This window comes from Amblyomma americanum, chromosome 1, assembly GCF_052857255.1.
Source record: "Amblyomma americanum isolate KBUSLIRL-KWMA chromosome 1, ASM5285725v1, whole genome shotgun sequence".
Classification (NCBI taxonomy): domain Eukaryota; kingdom Metazoa; phylum Arthropoda; class Arachnida; order Ixodida; family Ixodidae; genus Amblyomma; species Amblyomma americanum.
The window spans coordinates 356,181,109-356,203,075 of NC_135497.1; the positions used below are offsets into that span (position 1 = coordinate 356,181,109).

The following is a 21,967-nucleotide window of genomic DNA, read 5'->3' on the forward strand; positions in this document are numbered from 1 at the left end:
CAGATACATTTTCTTCTCGCAGATTTTTAAAAACATGTCAACGAGGTTTTACTGTACATTACAAAACTCTTGAATGATTAACTCTCTGCACAAAGCGGTTCAAAAACAAAACTGAGACATTAACAACAAAATTTCAGAACATTCTGCAATAAAACCATACAAAATAAAAATATTACACATGACGACACAAAGAGAGAGCTTGCTGTCTTCACAACAGTCCATAATAAATCAGTGACACAGAAAAGCACCACACTCACCATAAAATAATCATTAAATCACCATTTTGGAATTATGTAGCCCTTTTTAAAAACATTTTATACATCAAGCAAGCAAAAAAATTAAGAAACTGATTCATTTAGTATCACTGCATCATTGGTGCGATTTTCAGGCACACACGTAAGGCACAAACAGGCGATGATATATGGTCTCACACATGGCCAACACATACACGATAAGATGTGGGCTCAAACATGGAGTGCATATACACACTACAAGAGGTGGGCTTCCAGACGGGGCACAGCTGCACACACGATAAGACGTGGCCTGGCCTGGGAAGTCATAGAAAGTCGACTCAGTTGACCTTGGGCTTGTGTAATTGGGTGCTGGCCTGCATAAGCTAAATACAGAAACAGAAAGCAGATTAGGTTTGGTTTATGGGGGTTTAACATCCCAAAGCAACTCAGGCTATGAGGGACGCCGTAGTAAGGCCTCCAAAAATTTCGACCACCTGGGGTTCTTTAACATGCACTGACATCGCACAGTACGCTGGCCTCTAGAATTTCGCCTCCACCGAAATGCATCCGCTGCGGCCGGGATCGAGCCCGTGCCATTTGGGTCAGCAGCTGAGTGTCATAACCACTGAGCCACCACGGCAGTTCAATATGTTTCACAATATACAAGTCTTAAATTATCTTTATTTTCGCCCCTTTTTTTCAGAATGTACAAAAAGATCTAACTAAATAGTTCATTCTTAGCATACATAAGAGGCTGATAACTTGGTGAAGGGCTTGATTTTAATCAGTAGCGACATGTTTTCAGACTTTCCTGCTGACCCTATAAGGCCTGCAAAGACTGCAAAATCAGAGCTTTGGGACAATGAATCAAGAAGAGCAAGGGTATTGTAGTGGTAAGCAAGAAACGTAATTCCCTCTATGCAAATTTAATAAAAATGCTTTCTGCATGACACCAATGACAAATAATGTTAGAATCCATCAAAATACAACAGCACGATTCATTTCACAAAACTAACTACACCATTCAAGCACCACACAGATTAAAACTGATCTTTCACTGCAATCTTCAAGCACATGCCATGACATCACTCTCCCAACAATATTTCACAAGTATGTACACTTCAATAGACCAAGTTCATTTCACCTCCATGTTCCATCCCACATACCCAAAGACTGCACAATCACCTCAGTTTTACAAGGATATATTGTGAAACATTAGCTTTCAATTCATTAGCACTTTCATGAGCCATCAGATTCTGGAACACCCTGAAAAAAAAACATCGTTTCTCTGTTTAATCTAGATACGCTCCATCACCTTTCACTGAAGCCGTCATTTAGCACGCCTCTGTACCCATCTCTGTTTTTGTTTATTTGGATGCGGCTGTTAAGTGCAGTTTTGATTTTTTAACTTCTGTGTACCTATTATGCTTCCAATTTCCCTTTTTTCTCTGATTTGTCTGCCTTAACCGTGCTATATCACGCAATGATAGTACATTCCATGTGCATTCTAGTTTTACCCTGTGTCGCACATTTTATTACATTATTTCCATGTCGTTTCTTATGCTCTTCTGTACAGTGATCATGTGTTCACATATTATTTACCATGTATTTTTTCCCTTTTTATTGCTTATTTTGGTTACTAATGCACTGTTCAGAATTTTATGCTAACTTAAATAATAGCCAACGGGCCTGTAAAGAAGGGTAAATACACGTTCACAGCGTCATGGATCATCAGTAGGTCACGTGCATTCCCACTGCATGGCACGAATAGAGTGGCGTGATGAAGCTCTGGGACAGCTCACATTTTTCAAAGCGCCTGAGAAAAATCCATATGCCAGGTTTGCGACTTCTGCTGTTGGTTCCAATAAGTCAGCTTTGTCAAAGCCTCACTGGTGGGTCACACCACACCCAAGAAAATTTAAGGGTGGGCCACAGGTGGGCCATGAAGTACACGCATTATGTCTCCAAAAATCATTGCCACAGTGAAAACGTTAATGATTTCATACATGAACATAATGAAGATACTGCTCTGAACTTCAGATGTGTGCCCAGATGAAAATTTCAACTCAGGTAAAGAATCGTTCCATGCGACACCCGCGGTAATACAGGCCGCACTATGTCCGCTGCTATGGACGAGGATGTGCTGGTGATCATTCTCAAAGTTAGATCGCATGCAACATAAATACCCCAAAAGTAAAAGATTGGAAAGCCGTCACTGTTACCGAGTTGGTACAGCACAGGATGCATAACTTAGAGGTCATGGGTTCATGTTCCCTTGACAGCGTGTGGTTTTTTCTTCTACTTTGTAATGAATGATGTTTAAACCAAATTAATTGCACTATAAATTTCCCACTGATAAAACCCACAAATAATTTTAAAAACGAACAACGGAAAATTCCCCCTTGGTTTCGGTGGTTTTTGCTTTTGGCATTCTTCAGGAAATCAGTCAGTTTTCTGAACAACTGCCACAGTCTCAGAGTGGCAGCGGAATTATATTACAGCACTTCAGCAGGGCATCACTTTTAGATAGACTGGACAAGTACAAAAAGTGAGAGTCACAGCACTGCATCAAATAATTTCATTACACTGCAGTGTAACATATGGTACGTAACGGGCAAACATTGAAGGGAGAGAAAGGGATGACGTGCTCAATGCCCAGTGTCAGAACACTTCGGTACTTGGTAGCTGGCAGGCTTACTGTGCCAGTAAAGGCAAGGATAGTTCATATACATGCACTAATGTGGTTGGGGCTCTGAAAATTCCTATTGAAAATGTGTTGTTGGCTCCTGTTAGACCTAAATTTGGGAGGTCAGGTGTATGCATGCATTATCTAAGGCAAATAGGAAAGTGGCCAGAAATGCAGCATGGAGTGATGTAGCTCATGAATGCCCTGGCCATGAATATTACTTTGTCAGTACCATGTCCACAGCCTTGAAAGACAAAGAAAGTTCCACCTGGCAAATGCTATATGTTAAAGTAAATGACACCAGCCATCGACCACATGAACCATTTCCCACCTACCAACATTGACCTACCATGCATGAACTGTATGTTACAGTGTAATGTAATGATGGCATTGTGCTTCGTGTGTTTTGTTGTGCTTGTTCCATATTCTTCAAGCTGGAGGTAAAAATAAAATCTACCAACTAGCTCTTTTTAAAACAGGGCACAGTTAAATTCAGCCTATTTATGAGCATATAACTACCACTTGCTACTGATAAACACCCAGGAGAGCTTCACTGAACCCACCTTTCCCAAATCCTCTCGCTACCTTGCAGGGGTGTGGCACAGCCATTCTTTGATAACAATCGCAGCAGCAATGTCACTGCAGTTGTACACCCCTTTGGCAGCATCTGAAAGAGAAAAGAAAATTTGCCGGCAGATTTTGGCTTTTTCATAAGAGTTTTGTTGCTAAAATGATAAAGCAGCTGGTCTGGTACTAGCGCCAACAAAGGTTTGTTGTTTAACAACGGTTATAGATATAACAAAACAAATGATTTTCACATGAGTTCACATTTTCTTGCAGATGTAAAGGTTGAGCATCAATGTACACTGCCCATGCTGTGATCTCTGGAAGCAACCCCTGACCTACACATTTCACTGAACAAAGTTCACACTGGTTGTAGTAAATGTTGAAAATATTGTGCAAATGGCCCGTTCCATAGGCTTACTTTAAGGAAGTCAACATTCACGCATTCTCATATCAAGACGCCTGACTTTATGACTTTCATATATACACGCAGAAACTAGGAATGGCGAACATAAGTGACCTCAGCATGCTCCTAGATACTTCAGCAAGATATACTGTTGACCTATTTGGTTCATTACCTGTTTGAAAAATAAAAGAAATGCTGATATAACAAATACATGAAAAAGAAAGCACCCATCCTGCTCACTTCCTCTTCATGCCTTTGTCTTATAGCAAACCTGAGCTCAAGTTTGCCAGCACGACAACAGCGCTGCCTCACTATAGGCGAAATTGTATGGAATGCAGAGACGTATTTAGCCGGATTAACGCGCTTTGAATGTAATATTCTTTTTACTTTTGACAATGGCATCGATTTCTTCATTTTCACAGAATTCTGGAAGTCATTACTGTTGTCTTGTGAGGTGCCACAACAGTGCGCAGAATTCATGAAGAGCCAGGAACCACCCATAAAATTTCACTGCTTCCGAGGCAATTCATATGAAAAGCAGAGGCCCAAAACGTGAATCTCGTACATCCACAGAGTATTGTGTTTTTTTTTTGCAGTAGATCACCTTAATGCACATTGTATAAGAATATTAGTAATCACAGGCATACCTCAAGACACCTCTGACCCTTTCAAGGTTAACTATGGAAACATCTTCTCAAATGATACTTCTTTTATCTTTTTTTTGTATCACAGTGTATTTTTGTTTCATTGTTGCTACAGAGCTCTGTTTTGGTTTCTTGTCCGTCTTAGAACTTTTACAATGACTGACGTTTCTAATATGACCACCGCATTTTTTGCTTAGATGTGTATTTGCCATATGTCCTGCATTCATACTATTAAATGCCCATCAGGCTATTCTCTATCATTACTTGCACACCAACATGCCTAAGTACTATCACAAAATTCCTTGCAGTGATAGCAGCGGAGCCCATGTGTAACAGAAGGCAATGCTCAAGGTACCCAGCTGTAATAACGATAAAGGTGTGAAGCAGACAGTGGAAATGGACTAAAGCACCCTGCCCTGAATCCCTATAAGAACTGCACACATCAGCCCATAGCAATACTGCACAGCTTCACATAGTATGCCAAATAGAAACAAATATTTTTTTTTTCCCTTGAGGACCGTGATTTCACAGAACTTACTAACAATGCACTTCAACAGAATGAAGTACCTAAAGGCATGCTTTCCCATCTTCCCATACCAAGAAAATAGTGATGCCAGCTTGTCTGTCATGACGGTACACAGTATCCTCCTTTTGTATGACTCGGCGTTCACACCTCCACAATACCTGAGAACTGGCAAACCTACACTGTTTGAATGACAAATGTTTAGTAAAAAAATTTTGTGAACGGTAAAAATGCACGCGACATGAGAAAAAGCAAGGACACCTTCCTAGGTAACATATAACCTAGCTATGAGTAGCAAGGAGAATTCTGATGGAGTGAGCCAACATCTAAGGCTGATCTTAGCACAATGACCTGTACTCATACTGTGGTAGGACTAATACAGAAGACTCAAGAATAAAGGCGTTCTGGCCTGTGCCAATAAGTACAGATAGATTGTATGTGACGTCATGGATGCCATCTTTGGGTGTGCAGGCTAGCTCCCAGAGTGTATGCAGGAACTGGTTGGCAATATACTGATTAGGGAAACGCCCAGGCTTTCATAGCGCTTTCTGGACCAAAAGATAGCGGTCGCTCTGACGTCAGAGCAAACTATGCATAACAGGTTTAATCCAATTAGAAATGGAAAAAAATTTATCAAGAAAGAATTTTTCACAGCAAAAAACCAAAGGAAATAAAAAAAAAGTATAAAGGAAACAGGAAAAGCCGCAGCCGCAGCCATTCGAAGGGCTGTTAGAAAAATGGGAGTTTAGGGAGACTGAATTATAGCACACTTGATTTTGGCTTCAGTGATGTGAAGAGGCCTGAGTGAAAACGTTAATAAACACTAGATGTCATCACCAGGAGCTATTATCTGTGCTCTTTTCAAGATCAAGTTAGCCTGTTCACATTTGATGCTGACAGTACCCATGCATACATGGAATTCTGCTGATGTCTTTTCATTCAACAGTCCCAACTCACAGTCAAAAGGATAAACAAATAAGTCAGCATCGCTGGGCGTTGAAGCACTATCATATGCACAAACTACAAATAGCACAAGCATGTGAAAGTTACTGAAATGTACTAAACAGTGGTGGCCACAACTGCTGTCACGAGCTGTTTGACAGGGGCAGCCCATCAACATTAAACGATAGGCTGGCTACATGTGGCAAGTGTGCGGCGCTGAGAAGCAGATCCCACAATTCCACCTCCAGGCCAAAGTGACAATGATGCCCAGGAAGCACCTCTTTGATATCAGCAACATTCTGAGTCCTTGGTGACTTAAACTGCACGTAAGAATTCGAAAGTTTAAAGAGCAGCTGTGCATTTTTAACAAAGCCAGAAAAGAATTCACAGAGCGATGTGATGTTTTCCTCCACAGCGCAAAATGCTAAATTTTCCAGAAAGGCACTGTCACTGTTGGCATATTTTCACAATGATGATGATGATGATGCTGGCTATCCCTTTGTATCCGGAGATCGACAGCTTTCTATTTATTTATTGATGACCACTTCTGTATTGTTCATTAATTGTTATTTCGTTCTGTCTGCTGCTGCCATGTAATGGTTTCCTGGGCCTTCGTCAAGCTGTTCGTATAGCTTTTAGCCCAGGTGACCATCCAGATACTTGCTGGAGAATACAATATGATTTGATCAAGCCAAGAAGGTAACAAAACAAAACATTAAAGAATAAAAACACCTAATACATGCCCGTGGCACGTTTTGGACTCCCTGAGCCTTCAAGGAGCGTGACCGTGTCGTGTGCGCCACCAATGTTCCAAACGCCGCTTGGTTCGCTCAACCAGCTTCCATTGCGGTGGCTCGCCGGGTTGGCAAAAACCGAGTGCCATCGCTACTGCCCCGAGGCTGTTGGATCCGCTGATCACGTCAGGTTGTATGGGGCCAACTGTGGAATTGTCCTGTGCATCCGAAACCGGCGGGTAAACACTCAATGAAACATGCAAGTGTTTGTGGGCCACTTGGACGCTGACCGCTCTCAAAGAATGCACATTTAGCCAAGGTGCGCACACGAAAGGACACACAACCACTGTCTCATTCAATGAGCACTGATGACACTATTCCTCGAAACAATGAGCAAGTGCGAAGCATTTGGGTAAGGACACTTGTGGTAACCAGAGGTGTTGCCAGTTAGAAGCTAACGTAACCAGACCTGCTGCTCAGTGGCACACCTATTCATGTTGTCTGGGAAGTTGCTTGGGACAGCAGTAACCTACACTAGCAGGACCTCCTATAATGGCTGGGCACTGGGAGCCTTAGCCTATACGTGCTCGAGCTTAGGTTGGCAGTAATAAGACCACTGCGGTCAATAGCCTTGAAATAAAGGAGGCAGCTCAAGTGCAATTAGACAAGACCGCAGAGTCACAAGACATCATGACAGGCTTTGAGCAACGCATCAGAAAACATTGAAGTGTGCACAAATGAGCAGCCAAACACGGCTGCCACACAATGCATGTTGTCAGACATATGGTACAGAAGCACCTGAAGACTGCCGCACAAGCATATGGTCTCCACTAGACCCAGTAGTTGTTTTTTTTAAGCGTACTAAAAATGGTGCGTTTATACAGAAATATTCGCAAAATTTCTTTTATCGTTCCCCGCCAGATCACTCCTGCGGTTGCCACACTGCTCATTCATGATGCAAAGACAGCATTGTAATCAGCATCTATATAACACCTGTAGCATTTGCTGTACGAGATCAGAAACGCGCACTCTACCTCACAGTATCTCACAGGAAGAAAATTTACTTTGCACGCACGCAAGCAGCTGTCCTTGCCATGGAAGAACCGAGCAATGGGAGCTGTAGCTCAATTTCTTTCTCCCAGCGTGCGATGACAATTATGAGGCACAACAAAGAAGCACCAAGAACTGGCAAGACAATAAAGCCTATTTCAAACGCCGATGTAAAGGTGAGCCAAAATTCTGACCGAGGTGGGGAGTAGCTGGATTTTGAGTTGCGGCGGTCGTCACGGCCAGACTACACAGCCAGCATCGGTGCCCACTTGCTGCGCCGTTCGGCTGCCCTAGCGTTAGCTCAAAATCAGCTGTCATGATTCCATTGAACTTCAGCATATTAGAAAAATGCGCGTAATACAGTACATTGTTCTTGCACAATACGAGGAAACAAAAAGACAGAGGCGTTTATTTTTACTCACCGAACAGCCGCAGGACCCGTGCCTTGTGGAAGCGGCTTTGCTCTGCGTTGCCGGATGTCGTACCACATAGTCCATTCAAACCCACGCAGATCTTTCGGACAAAATGCTCTAAAACCATTCATACTGATGACGACTTTTAGGTCATTTAAAAAACAAAAACGAATTAGCGCAAGAACACTACAGCTCCGTATTAGCAAACACCAGTCCTTCCCGCCATCCTGACCATGGAGGAAAAAAAAAATGTTCCTGCCCGCCGCTCTTGATGGTACTGGCTAGTCTTTGGAGTGGCTACTTTTGACTAATGGTGCTGATGGCGATACTAGCTCCGAAACGCTTCCGGAAACGCGCGGCATTTGAAAAGGTTTGCGCCCGTGTAGACGACGCTCTGCGGTCACGGCGCTGCAGGGCCGACAAGAGGGAGACAATCCCTCTGGCTGAGCCCCTGGCCCGAGGTCCATGTCGATGTAAATAAAGTCCCCCCCCCCCCCTCTCTCTCTCTCTCTCTCGACGCGTGTCGCGATGGTTTTGATAACGCAGCGCGGCATGCGAAGCATTCCGCGCTGTGTTCGGTTGTTGTTTGAAGAGGTTATTAATGGTCGTGGGGAACGGTCGAGCACCGGGTACGTAGAGAAAGAGGGGGGGGGGGCGCAGCCCGGTAACTGCCTCCTTTTGCAGGGGTACACCGCTACTGAGCCGCGCGGGGAGTGGGTAGAAAAGAATGAGCAGAGAGGGGGCAGGGAGGAAGCAAGGAACCCGTTTGGGCGCGCGTAGCGTTGCTGGCGGTGCGCTCACACAGCACTAGTAGTGGCGCACGGCTTCGGTGGGTGATCAAAAGCGGCCGCAGATGGCCGCTTCATCGATGTAGCGGACCAGGTGGCGAAGGGCGCTGCGCGATCTGCAGGCAGAGGTGGCGAAGAAAAGCAGCTAACCCGCGATGGCGAACGGAAGCCGCAGCTCTCCATAAGCCGCGCGCAGGGCGGTTCACGCGCTCGAGGATGCGGAGCACTCACACAGCAGATGATAAACTGTCTCCAGCCTCATGGCACACTTCTCGAATAAAAAAAAAACTGTCTCCAGCGCGCCGCAGTCCGCGCAGAGGCCATCTCTTTCGCTTGCCTCAAATACGATGGCATATATATGTATACCCACGGTGGGGGATTGGCCAGGGTTTGGTGCAGATCCAAACAGGAAAAAACTCATCCAGGTTTGTCTCAAGCGGCTCATAAGTATAGAGGAATCTTAGGGGAAAAATCACGAATTTTGAGAGATCTTGAGGAAATCGGAATGAAAATCAAGGAAACAAAGCGGTGTGGTTTGAATAACTAAATTTTAAAGAAATAATCAGAAAGGAAGTAATTTTGAGAGAAAAGTGAAGGCATCGCGAAGTTAACACAAAAATCGCGCCAGCTTTCGATGCTTCTCGTTTTTTTCCATGAGTAATTGCTTTAGCTTGAAACACGCGGGCTCTTCAAACAAATATATATGTGTGCGTGTGCGTGTGCGCGCGCGCGCGCGCGCGCGCGTGTGTGTGTGTGTGTGTGTGTGTGTGTGTGTGTGTGTGTGTGTGTGTGTGTGTGTGTGTGTGTGTGTGTGTGTGTGTGCGTGTGCGTGTGTGTGTGTGTGTGTGTGTGTGTGTGTGTGTGTGTGTGTGTGTGTGTGTGTGTGTGTGTGTGTGTGTGTGTGTGTGTGTGTGTGTGTGTGTGTGTGTGTGTGTGTGTGTGTGTGTGTGTGTGTGTGTGTGTGTGTGTGTGTGTGTGTGTGTGTGTGTGTGTGTGTGTGTGTTGAAAGATGCTGTAAAGAGTAAAGTAATGGAGAAAGGTTAGCTGATCCTATGAAGTCCAGTAGTGGGCGATGGTATGGTCTTCAAACAGGAAGTGTTGGATGGGTGGATAGATGGTGGATGAACTCATAGAGCTATACCATGGATGAATTATAACTGCTTTATCTTTTGTATTGCGCTGCAGCTTGCGCCGCCCAGGAGACTAAATTGCAGTGTAACCAGAACAGAAAACGTTCGACAAAACAGTGTATGTGTTTTACCTGCATGCATCTCGATAACGTTGCCCACTGTGGCTTTCGCTTGAAGCTCGCGTCGCCCGTTTGAAACAGCACCTGTTCTTTTCTCATCTGCTACCTACACCGACGAGAAGTGCGGTGAAAAACTGCAGTTTGCATACCACATCTTGTCAGAGGGATATGAGGTTGTAGTATTCAATGCATCTTCGGTACATTGTTCAAAAATGACAATTAGTCTTGCATTTGGCAGCTGTGCAGCCAGTGCAGGCAAAAAAGACCGACAGAGTTTTTTTACCGCGTATTAAAGGGACATTTATGCGTTCACGCATGTCCACAGAGATGAGCAGTTGCGTTGTTCAAATATGCCCTGTAAAATAAATATCTGTAACCGACCAATAGCACCAGCGCCTACTGGTTATTTGGTTCGGTTTTATGGTTTATGAGGGTTCAAAGGGCCAAAGCGACTCAGGCAATAAGAGACCGCGTAGTGAAGGGCTCCGGAAATTTCGACCACCTGGGGTTCTTTAACGTGCACTGATATCGCACAGTACACGAGCCTCTAAAATTTCGCCTCCACTGAAATTCGACCGCCGCCGCCGGGATCGAATCCGCGTCTTTTGTGTCAGCAGCCGAGCTAACCACTGAGCCACCGCGGCGGCCATGGTTTGTTTTTATAGGGTTTACCGTCCCAAAGCGACTCAGGCTATGAGGGACGCCGTAGTCAAGGGCTTCTGAAATTTAGACCACCCGGGGTTCTTTAACGCGCACTGAAATCGCACAGTACACGGGCCTTAGCATTTCAGCTTCATCGAAATGCGACCGCCGCGGCCGGAATCGAATTCGCTTCTTTCGGGTCAGCTGCCGAGGACCATAAACATTGAGCCATCGCGGCGGCTAACAGGCTATTTGACCAACACACCCAATAGATTATTTGACCAATCGCTAATGGTACAATGTACAGATTGAAATTTCTGTGTCGTATGGAAAGTCAAATAAAAAGCAATAGAATCCAAACAGGACCCATATAGAACTAATAATAATCTGGTATTGGATCAAGTATACATATATTTCTACTAGAATGTTTGCCAGTTAAAATGAATCCGATCAAATGGCATACACTAGCGTTCATGCACCTAGCATATGTAACCGTCGAATGCACGTATAGTGCATTAATTTGACAACGAGCAATAGACATACCGCGCCATTATATACAATGTACACAGCACATGACGAGCGGTTTAATGGGCCGAAAGCACCTACGTTACATGAGCAGCGGGCGTTATAGTTTTCTCCAGGCCAGACTTTGAGAAAAAGAAAGGCGTGTAGCTGGTTCACTTTGTTGGTGGACGCCCCAAGCGCGCCACGACTGCCGGCAAAAACACGGAGTGATCAAGCTGTGTTCGTGGTGCGCTTGCGGTGCCCACCAACAAAGTGAACCAGCTACACGCCTTTACTCAAAAGCAAGAGAAGTTATATACCACTAATACGACTAGACTGGGAACAAGACTCTCTTCCTTGTTTTGTGCAAGCCGGCCCAGCTGGTTTACTGCGTGCGCCTATCACAGCCCCTTTACTCAGCCCTTCTTATTTCCCACTGCGGTGGCCCAGTGGATATGCTGCTCGGCTGATGACCCGAAAGACGCGGGTTCTATCTCAGCCACGGCGGTCGCATTTCGATGCAGGCAAAGCGACTAGAGGCCAGTGTGCTGTGCGATGTCAGTGCACGTTAAAGAAATCTAAGTGTGCGATATTATTCGAAGCCCTAGCTCCACTACGGCGTCCTTGGCCTGAGCCACTTTGTGACATTAAACCACAAAAGCGAAACAGAAACCGATTTTTTGCGGAGTCATGCACGGAGTCTTCCGGTTCCGGATTTTGTGGAGGTGTGCCGAGCGCGGCGCTGACAGCAGTGTTGCCGACTGAGCCGCTGGTCGAACACGAACTGGCAGCGCTGACTGAGGAAAAAGAGGTCATCCTTTTTGAAAACAGGTAAGCAAGATTTTATTCTTTACTCGTTGTTGTGCACATAATTAGCCAAGCCTCTCGTATCATCAGATGAGGTTTCAATGAGTTCGTTCGCTTTGTGCTTTCTTAGGATTACGGGCACTCATACCCGCCGCTCACAGCAATATATCTTGCCCAGTAACAGCAGTTTTAATAAAGGATGTCTCATCGTTGAATGAATTTAGTAGCAACAATCTATGCGCATCTGTTTTGTTCAAGCGAGTGCAAAAACAGCGAGCTGGAGTGCCTGTGCTGCACTAAGCGATCATCGTGGTTTTGGCGCCTTTTGCCATGCTCGGCATTTTCGCGCCTTTTGGGAAGCTGGCGGTTTTCGCGCCTTTTTGCGAAGTTTACAGATTGAAGCAGCAAACGCACCTCTTAGCGATAGGAAGTTGCACAAATTGAATACTAAGCTAAAACAGTAATTGAATACTCCACCCGGGCGCATCACATGTCCCTGTAACAGCGAGTGGCAGCATATCATTGCTTCGCAAAGCTGCCCGCATCGGCGCCATGCTTCAAAAAGCGGCGCACCGCATACAATGTAATGCATGCATGTGGTGCCTGAACGTGAGTGCACAACGACGCGGGGAGCGGGGACAACATTAAGCAGCATGGTGCGAACGGAACCCTGGGACAAAAAAAAAAGAAATATTAGGGCGATGGACTTTGCACGACCGCCGGCTGATTTTTCGCCGACGAGACTCGGTATTCGTGCCGCTTGGCAGTAGCGGCGACTCGCTCCCGGCGCGCGTCTGCAACAATGCTGGATCAAACTCGATCGCGTCGTCCGTGTGTCTTAAGCTTTTTATAATGCGTCCAGTTAGCGCTTACAATGGACGCAGTGCATAAAACGCAACCGGCATCATAACGCATGCGGGAATAAAAGTACATTAACGCTGCTAAGTCGCGAGCGCAAAAAAAAAATCGTGCCGGATTTCATTGATAGGTTACGGTCGCGCGCTACTTGTTATGTTCGTTACTGTCCCAGTGCAACTCAACAAGTAAAATTAACATTTCTACTGAATTGTGTCTGGTTGGGTTCGGTAACATACAAATTGAGACGTTTACGGAGGGCTCGGCTCCTTTTTCAGGGGTGACGGGAAGATTTGGTTACAGGTGCAAGTAAGTGCGTGGTGGAGGAGGAGGGGCAAGATTGAGGATGGAGTGCGGCCGGTTTGGCTTTGTGACGGAGTGAAAGGGTTGTGGGGAGAGTGTTGACTTGAGGGCTGTCAGTCACGGCGGCCAGTTTCCGAGGGTTGTGCGGGGATTGTTGCTGGCGTCCATTGTTTCGATTTCCGTTCCTCGAACCGCGGAACGAAATCCCTGCGCGTACACAGGGGGTTCGTGGTCCCGTGAACGGTTGCATTGTTGGGTGTATTATTTGGTAATAAAAAAAAGGTATTGGTGGAAGTAGGTGTCTCACAAGTTTCTGTAACGTAAACAACTAGTGAGTAACCACAATAAATGACGAAATCCGGCCCACGTGATTCCCTTCTAGCTTTGCCTGGTGTCGGTCATGCATGAGATAATTACTGCGGGCTTGCGTAAAGTATTAATGTTTTTCCTTTTACGTCCGTGACTTGACAGTATGCATGTGCTTCTGTATAGAACAGCATTGAGCAATATTGTTCTGCGCCTCTCGCTTTGCTGATTTCATCAGTTGCTTTCCTGGTGGTTTCGGATACTGTGGTTTAGATGGTTTAGGAAGCTGCAAAATCTGTGCGAAAAAAGTTACACGGTCACATCAACCTTGACTAATTGCAGCAAGAGCAGACCTGGCAATCAGGACAAAAACAGCCAGGCAGGACTGCTGCATAACAGCAGAAATGGCATCCACAGTGCATTGAAACATTTTGTTGTGGGCAATCAGGATGAAGTGACAAGAGCAAATTGAGGGCTCAAACTATCAACAAGATTCAGGGACATACACTTGGATCATTTGTAGACACTTGAAAATGAGCATTAGAAGTTTTTGAAATAAGTGGCCTGATATGGCACTAAACAACTTGTGGGTTTATTGGGTCCGAATGCTCTTTCTTATTCCAGTTCTGTCACCTGTGTGGAATGGCATCTTGCAATCTGTGTTCAGGAAATTTTTCTACACTGGTGGCCTACTTTGACCACTTCACCTACCACAGCAGTGTTTTGGATGGTGCTCTGTGTCCCATCGATGCATGTTCCGTGGTTCTGAAGAATTATGCAAGCTTCAGAAGCCATCTGTTCAGGCACCATAGAAAGCGACACCATGAACCAGAACTGAGCGACGCCTGTTTTGTGTGTCCCGTGCCGTCATGTAGGAGACACCAGTCATCTCGTACCAAAATTGTGTCGCACATTGCTGGTCATCTGGACAATGGAATAGGTGCTGTTGTGTGCCCTTTTCCGGGATGTGTCAGTGTGTTAAAGTCTGCTGGTTCATTCAGAACACACGTTTCTAGGTATCATCAAGAGGCCAGAGACACCTTACATTGCCTCCAAGTAGTAAACATGGACATTGAGATGGAGGCAGAACCTGCGACAGCCGTAGCTCAGAGCAGTTCTTCAAATCTTTGTTCTACTGACAGTAGATCGGATCAGGAGCCAAGCACCAGCAGTCACTCAGAGCAAAAACTTTTCATAGATAACTTCGCACTCTTTCTCCTCAAACTTGAAGCACAACTACACGTGCCTGCAAAAACAGTGCAGTATATCATGAAAGAGGTGCAGAACCTTCATAATCTAAGCCAGCAGATAGTGTCGAAAGAGATTGGTAAAATTGTTTCAGGTGACGTGTTTCATAGGATACAGTCATTGCTTAGAGCAGATGCAGTCGACATTGCTGCATCTATGTCTCTTAGGTCATCTCATTGCCGCCACAACTATTACAAAGAAAAATTTCATTTTGTGCGGCCAGTGGAGATTTCTCTAGGCCTGAATAAAGAGAACGCAGCCTCTTTGTACCATTATGTGCCAATTGAAGGCCTGATACATTTCTTGATGGCTGTGGTGCCTGGCAAAGAACATGATGTGTCTGATGATTGCTTTAGTGACTATGTCTTGTGTCGATCTTTCCGACATGCTGCAGAAAATGAGGTACAGGTAATCCTGTACCAGGATGAATTTGAAATAGCGAATCCACTGGGCTCAGCAAAAGGAAAATTCAAGCTTCTAGGTGTATACATGACATTAGGCAATTTGCCTTTGCATTGCAGGTCACGGGTGGAAAGCATGCAACTAGTGATGCTTTGTCGCCAGAAAGACGTGAAAGAGTTTGGATTGTTTGCAGTGTTGCAGCCATTGATAAATGACTTGGTCCATCTAGAGAGACATGGAACGCTGATCAAATTACACAGTACGCTTGAAATTCATTATAGGCGACAATCTTGGAAGCCATACAATTGGTGGCTTCACCCAAAATTTCAGTTCATCAGCTTACTTCTGCCGGTTCTGCCTGGTCACACGCACGGACTTTGACAAACAACCTTATGTAGTCGGGGAAAGAAGGACTCCAGAAAACTACAGTAAATCCATTGAATGCCTTGCAAAGGATAGTGCAGGAACAAGTGATCATGGTGTGGTCACTGATTCACCATTCCACTCTCTACAGCACTTTCACGTGTGCAGCTGTGGCTTGCCACCTTGCATAGGCCACGACCTTTTCGAAGGGGTAGTTCGCCATGATCTGGCTTTGTACATAAGGTACTTTGTAAAGAAAAAAGCATGGTTCACATAGGAACACTTGAACACAAGGATTCTGACTCTGAAATATGCTACTCATGATTTGCGCAATAAGCCAGCAAAGGTGCCTATACAGGGTGACAAGCTCGCAGGTCATGCAGTCCAGAATTGGACATTGTTGAGGCTGCTACCTGTATACTTGGGCACTAAAGTCTTTGACTCAGAGGACCCAGTCTGGCAGCTTGCGCTCTTGTTGATGCATATTGTTGACCTTCTAATGGCGCCCAGGATAACGCCTGCCCAAGTATCGTACCTGAAGGTCTTAATTGAGGAGTATATTGAATGTCGAAGTTCACTGTTCCCGGCCCACAAACTGAGACCAAAGCATCATTTCATGCTTCACTACAGCGAGCTCATACAAGAGTTCGGCCCACTTTGCCATGTGTGGACACTGCGATTTGAATCCAAACATCAGTACTTCAAGAGGTGCATTTGCTCTATTGGAAACTACAAAAATGTCACCAAGACATTGGCCGAGCAGCACCAGCTTTGCCAGGCCTTTCTTGACGCACGAGGCCTGTTCTACACACCCAGGGAGCTCGTAGATATGAGCCAACATGAGCAGTCAGAATTGCAGAATAAGCTACCGGAACAAGTTTTTGAGGGTGTTGTGTTGTTAAAGAAAGCCTCTCTGGAAGGTTTCACTTACACAGTTCATGATTATGTCCTTGTGTCAGGAACGCGATTTGATGTTGTGTTTGGTTTTGTGGTTGCCATTCTGAGAAAGAACTGTGGTCAAATGCAGTTAATGATGCACTGCACTCCTGCAGAGCTTGTGCCGGGCCATTTGTTTTATATTTTGCAAAATTCGACTGAAGAAACAGTATGCCTCAGCCCGAGCAACCTGGTTGACAGAATGCCATACCAGCCATACTGCTTTAATGGCGATTCTGTGATACGGTTGAATTATTCATTTCCTGAAAAGCTATGAGTGGCAGTAGTTGTACTTTCCAGCGGTGCTTTTCTTACTCTGGACAAAGAGATAGGCTGTGTTTCTTTTCATTTTGTTTTTAGGCTGTCTACTCTCATGAACCTTTGTGCTTTGTTGATATGTTAGAGATATTTTAGCAATTGAGTTCTAGAAACTGAAAATGAGTCACATTATGTGTTCATAATTTTGTCTGCTGTATGTTCATCTGCGCTAGAAAGGGCAGCTTCAAATGTAAGACTAAAATGTGTAAAATCATTCTGTATATTGCCATTGTACCTTTCATTGTTGATAACATTTCGTACTACCTTTCTGTACAATAAACTAAGTTCACTTGTTTAGCATTAAGCTGCAGTGGTTTGGTACTTGTTGCCTATTTTTCATCATACTGTTGCTTCCACAGTTTCACGTGTGATGGCGATAGGACAGAAAATGGGCTCGTGTGTTGTTAACCTTCATAAAACAAATTGGCTGACTGCATCCCCAGCAGACATTTCATAAAAGCCATTGCAGTGGCTCCATGGTTATGGTGTTCAGCTGCTACCCGAAAGACACGGGTTCGATCCCGGCCGCGCCATTCGAATTTAGATGGAGGCGAAATTCTAGAGGCCCGTGTACCGTGCGATGTCAGTGTGCATGCTAAAGAACCCCACGTGGTCAAAATTTCTGGAGCCCTCCACTACAGCGTCCCTCATAGCCGGAGCCGCTTTGGGATGTTAAATGCCACAAAACCAAACCAAACCATTTTATAAAAGTTCGACCTCAGCCAAGCCAGTTCATTTGTATGATATGAAACATGGGCATCAAGATTGTGTTTTGAGATTCTCTAATTTAAAGGTGGCTATACTGCACAAGAGTTTAATCTTAAAAGCAATCTTTTGTCCATGGTTTTAAATGCAATCTTGTGTTCATGGTTATGCTAATCATAGGCTCTCTAATGCTGCTGTTATCAGGTAACGAGTTATATTGACAATGAACTGTGGTGAGTGTGAGGTTAAACACTTATTTTCTGCAGCGCAGAAGTTTCATCATCAGCGGCCTAACTACATCCACTACAGTACAAAGGCGTCTCCCATATCCCTGCAATTTACCTTGCCATGAGCCAGTTGTGGCCACATTACACCTGCAAACTTCCTAACTTCATCCACCTATCTGATACTCTCCCACCCCCTACTATACTTGCCCTCTCTTAGATCTACTTTTAAAGGACCAGTGGTTGTCTTGCCTTCGCATCACGTCCCGGGCCATGCCGATTTCTTCCTCTTGATTTCGACTAGGATGTCATTAACCCGCGTTTGTTCCCTCACCCACTCTGCTCTCTTCCTTTACCTCAACGCTAGACCTATCATTTTCCTTTCAATGGCCCACTGTGTTGTGCTCAAATTAAGTTGAACCCTTTTTGATAGCCTCGAAGTTTCTGCCCAGTAGGTTCATACAGCTGTTGTCTACTTTCCTCTTGGAGGATACTGATGAACTACCATTCATGACCTGAGAGTACATGCCAAATCAGTGATGTTCCTTTGTGGGAAATTTCAAATTTTTTGGGAGTTTGAGGAGTAAAATATGGTGAAAAGGGAATTTTCACAGAGATTCAAGGAATTTTAAGAACCAAAATTGTCTCGCTTTTTCCAATTTGACGGGGCTTTCAAGTTGCTGCAGGGAAAAATGGCCTGAAAGGAGGAATTTTGAGCCTGAGGGAAATTTCGATTATGGCATGCAGTATCACTATGCCAGATTCACCCTACCCCATTCTTATTCTCCTAGTTAATTCACCCTAGTGGTCCGGATCTGCAGTCACTACCTGTCCTTAGTAGACGCAACCCCTTGCCACTTCCAATGCTTTGCTGCCTACCGTAAACTGTTGTTTCTTCCTGAGACAGTGGAACATTATTTTAGATTTCTTCATGTTAATTTTTAAACCCACCGTTCTACTTTGCCTGTCTGGGTTGCTGACCGTGATTTGCAATTTGTGTCCTGCTTATAATGGCATGAGGTGAGCTTTTTCACAGGAAGTGCTGTTGGCCCATTTAGGGTACTGAAAGTTTGGTAGATAACTGGTAATCATACTGTGACAGCAAATGCATTATTTTGCTTAGACTTCAGCCCCCTGTCATTTCACATGCATTTAAAAGCATTCACACCAGTATGTTCAATAATGTGCTTGCAACAGTTCTGCCTAGAAGCTGATTACTACTGCACATACTGAGACGCCAGCAGGTGTAAATTAGTTTTAATATGATATAGGAAGCCAGTGGTCAGTAATGTGATCATGGCAACTGGTTACTGCCTGAGTGGGCTATATTTTTTTCAGTGTCATCCATCTGTTTTTTTGTGATTCTAGGAACATAACAACAATGCCACCATTGAAACTTTGGAGTGGTGACCACACCGTGAAAAAAATTGGTAATGCAAGCACACTTTCTGAAGTTGTGAAACAGGCTCAAGAAAAAGGCGTCTGTACCTCGGAAAATGCAAAGGCAAGTTTTCACTGTTAAGTAGTACTTTGCATGGAAGAAGTGCTAGTAATGGAGAAATAAGTAATTGCCGCTTGCTGAAGTGCAGTACATGAGCTATGCTGCCATTTTGTACCTGAATTTTAAAGTTTAGTTGTTCAGTTTTTTTTTTTTGAACGGGGCTATATGTCTGCATCTGTTGGGAATCTTAAATACAGCACTGAAGACCCATGGAAGACAATATAGGCACCAGGGTTGGACATCAATTAGTAATTTAATAATCCTCACCATTTGAGTGGTTATAAAATTTCAGTTAAGCAGTTGCATTGCTATACTGGTTTAGCATCTGAAAGGGGGCAAAACTACACAATTTGCATTTCAAATTTTTTTTTTCAGTATGAGTTCAGTGTAACGCACATTTGCCTATTCCAGCTGTAGGCACAAAGAATAAGTTTTCCATTGAAGCACCAACTAGCCGAGGCAGCATGCTCCCCTTAGCAGTGACATTGCTTGTGATAAGTGTGCTTTGGGTAACAAGAAACATCTTCCATCACCACTTAAGAGCCAAGCTGCCAGCCTTCTAGTGTGGAATGAGAGGAAGGTGCTGTCAAGCATGAGTTAATTATTGTCATTACTGATAGATCTGCACTGAAACGTAAAAGGGATTACAAAGTGAACAAGGGAGGGGAAAGCTTCGGGGTGCTTGTCAATGTTTCGACAAGAGGATTTGTCTTCATCTAGGCAAAGCGTTCATCATTCGTGGGGTTTAAATAGGACCTTCACTCCAATGAGGAAGGCCCAGTGAGGGGGACGAGGGTGGTGAGGCTTGTCCTGGCTTTATGGCTGCTAAAGAGGATTGGCCGAAACTGTGGAAAGAGAAGGGCCAGCTCAGGAGAAAGTCATCTGGGGGTGTGGAGCATGAAGAGATAGCAAGCCTGGGCTTGAAAGTCTGTGTATCCGGCTGTGACAGGTGGCTTGGTATGACTGGCTGTGTTGACCTGACAAACTCAAATAAAGGAAATACACAGCATGATGGAAGAGAAGACTGAAGGGCTAAAAAAACGGAATTGAAGAACAAAGAAAATGGTGGAGAGTTCAGAGAATGCACGAAATACAGGGGAGGGGTAAAGGAATATGGAAGCCAAGGGTTCCTGAGAAATGACAGAAGGAGGTGCAGGGCATAAGTTTAAAAATAGGATAATAAATTGAACGAAGAGAGAAAAAAGGGGTGAAGAAAAACAGGTGACTGAGGTGAAAAAGAGAAGTCTGGGCAGAGGAGTAGGGTGAAAGATACGATAAAGCGGCGTTATATATGAAGTACTGAGAAATGCTCTGACCATGTGCAAGACCTGTTTAAAGAATTATGGCAGTGCCGGAATGTACCTGAGAAATTTTAAGTTTTCTCTGGATATGTTGGTCCCTGCTGGTTGTCAAGTTTTAAATTCGTTGATTAGGAATGCCACTGTATTTTATATTCCTTGCATATTTGAAGCCTGACTGAAGAATGAACAGTTATGTTCATCGAAGTTGTGACCATGTTGATTAAAATGTTCCGACACTGCCTTCTATACATTCCTTGCTGTGTCAGCTCAGTAACTTGGGCATAACTTCGATGAACTGTTCAATCTTCAGTCCAGCTTCAAATCTGCAAGGGATATAAAATACAGAGAAGCATTCCTGATCCATAAATTGCAAACCCTACAACTAGCAGGTATCAACAAATCCAGAGGAAACTTAGAATCTCTCAGGTACATTCCAGCACTGGCATAATTCTTAAAGCAGGTCTTGCACATGGTCAGAGCGTTTCCCAGTACTTCATAATGCCACTTCATCGTTTCTTTCACCCTACCCCTCTGTCCCTCCTTGTCCTTTCCCACATCAGTCACCTTTCTATCCCCCTCCTTTTCTCTTTGTTCAATTTATCCATCTACTTTTAACTTATGCCCTGCACCTCCTGCTATCATTTCTCAGGAACCTTTGGATTTTGCATTCCTTCTCCCCACCCCCCCAGCCTTTAGAGCATTCTCTGAACTCACCCCCATTTTCTTTTTTCCTTCAATTCCCCCTTTTTTTGCCCTTCAGTATTTCGTTCCGCCATGCTGACTAATTTCTTATCTGAGTTATTCAGGTCAACACAGCTAGTCATACCAAGCCACCTGTCGCAGCTCGACACACAGCCTTTCAAGCCCAGCCCATGTTCGCTATCTCTCCACGCTCCAGGCTCCTGGATTCCTTTCTACTGAGCTGGCCTTTCTTTTTGCTTTCTACAGTTTTGCAGGTCAACCGGTTAATCCTCTTTAGAAGCTATCATATCTGGACAAATTCATCCTCCCCATCCTAACACCCTTCCCACTTCACACCATCCTCCGCCTCATCAGGCCTTCCTCCTCGGAGTAAAAACCCAGACGAAAACAAGTCCTCTAGTCAAAATGTTGCCAAGCATCCTGAGGCTTTCCCCTCCCTTGTTTACACTGTAATTCTCAAGAGTCATCTGCCCACCCTCTCTCTATATACCATGTAAAACGGATTAGGCAGCTGTCCAATGAGATTGGTTGTTTTCAGAATACGAAGTTTTTATTCCGTCAGGTTTTCCTTCGAGACTGGACGGAAGTTGAAGAAGACTTTCTTCAAGAAGTCATTGA

General features: G+C 44.6%; 2 long non-coding RNA genes across 2 annotated transcripts; one reads left to right on the forward strand and one right to left on the reverse strand.

Moving 5' to 3' along the window:
• Nucleotides 1-264: 264 nt before the first annotated feature.
• On the reverse strand, nucleotides 265-8,554 carry LOC144115588 (uncharacterized). The gene is made up of 4 exons (XR_013311464.1): nucleotides 8,205-8,554; nucleotides 6,731-6,950; nucleotides 3,483-3,586; nucleotides 265-616 (listed from the first exon to the last, which is right to left on the reverse strand). It is a non-coding gene; the product is annotated as an uncharacterized LOC144115588 (long non-coding RNA).
• A 3,572-nt stretch (nucleotides 8,555-12,126) lies between these two features.
• On the forward strand, nucleotides 12,127-21,948 carry LOC144100624 (uncharacterized). Its single transcript, XR_013307765.1, has 3 exons — nucleotides 12,127-12,209; nucleotides 19,214-19,349; nucleotides 21,912-21,948. It is a non-coding gene; the product is annotated as an uncharacterized LOC144100624 (long non-coding RNA).
• Nucleotides 21,949-21,967: the final 19 nt, after the last annotated feature.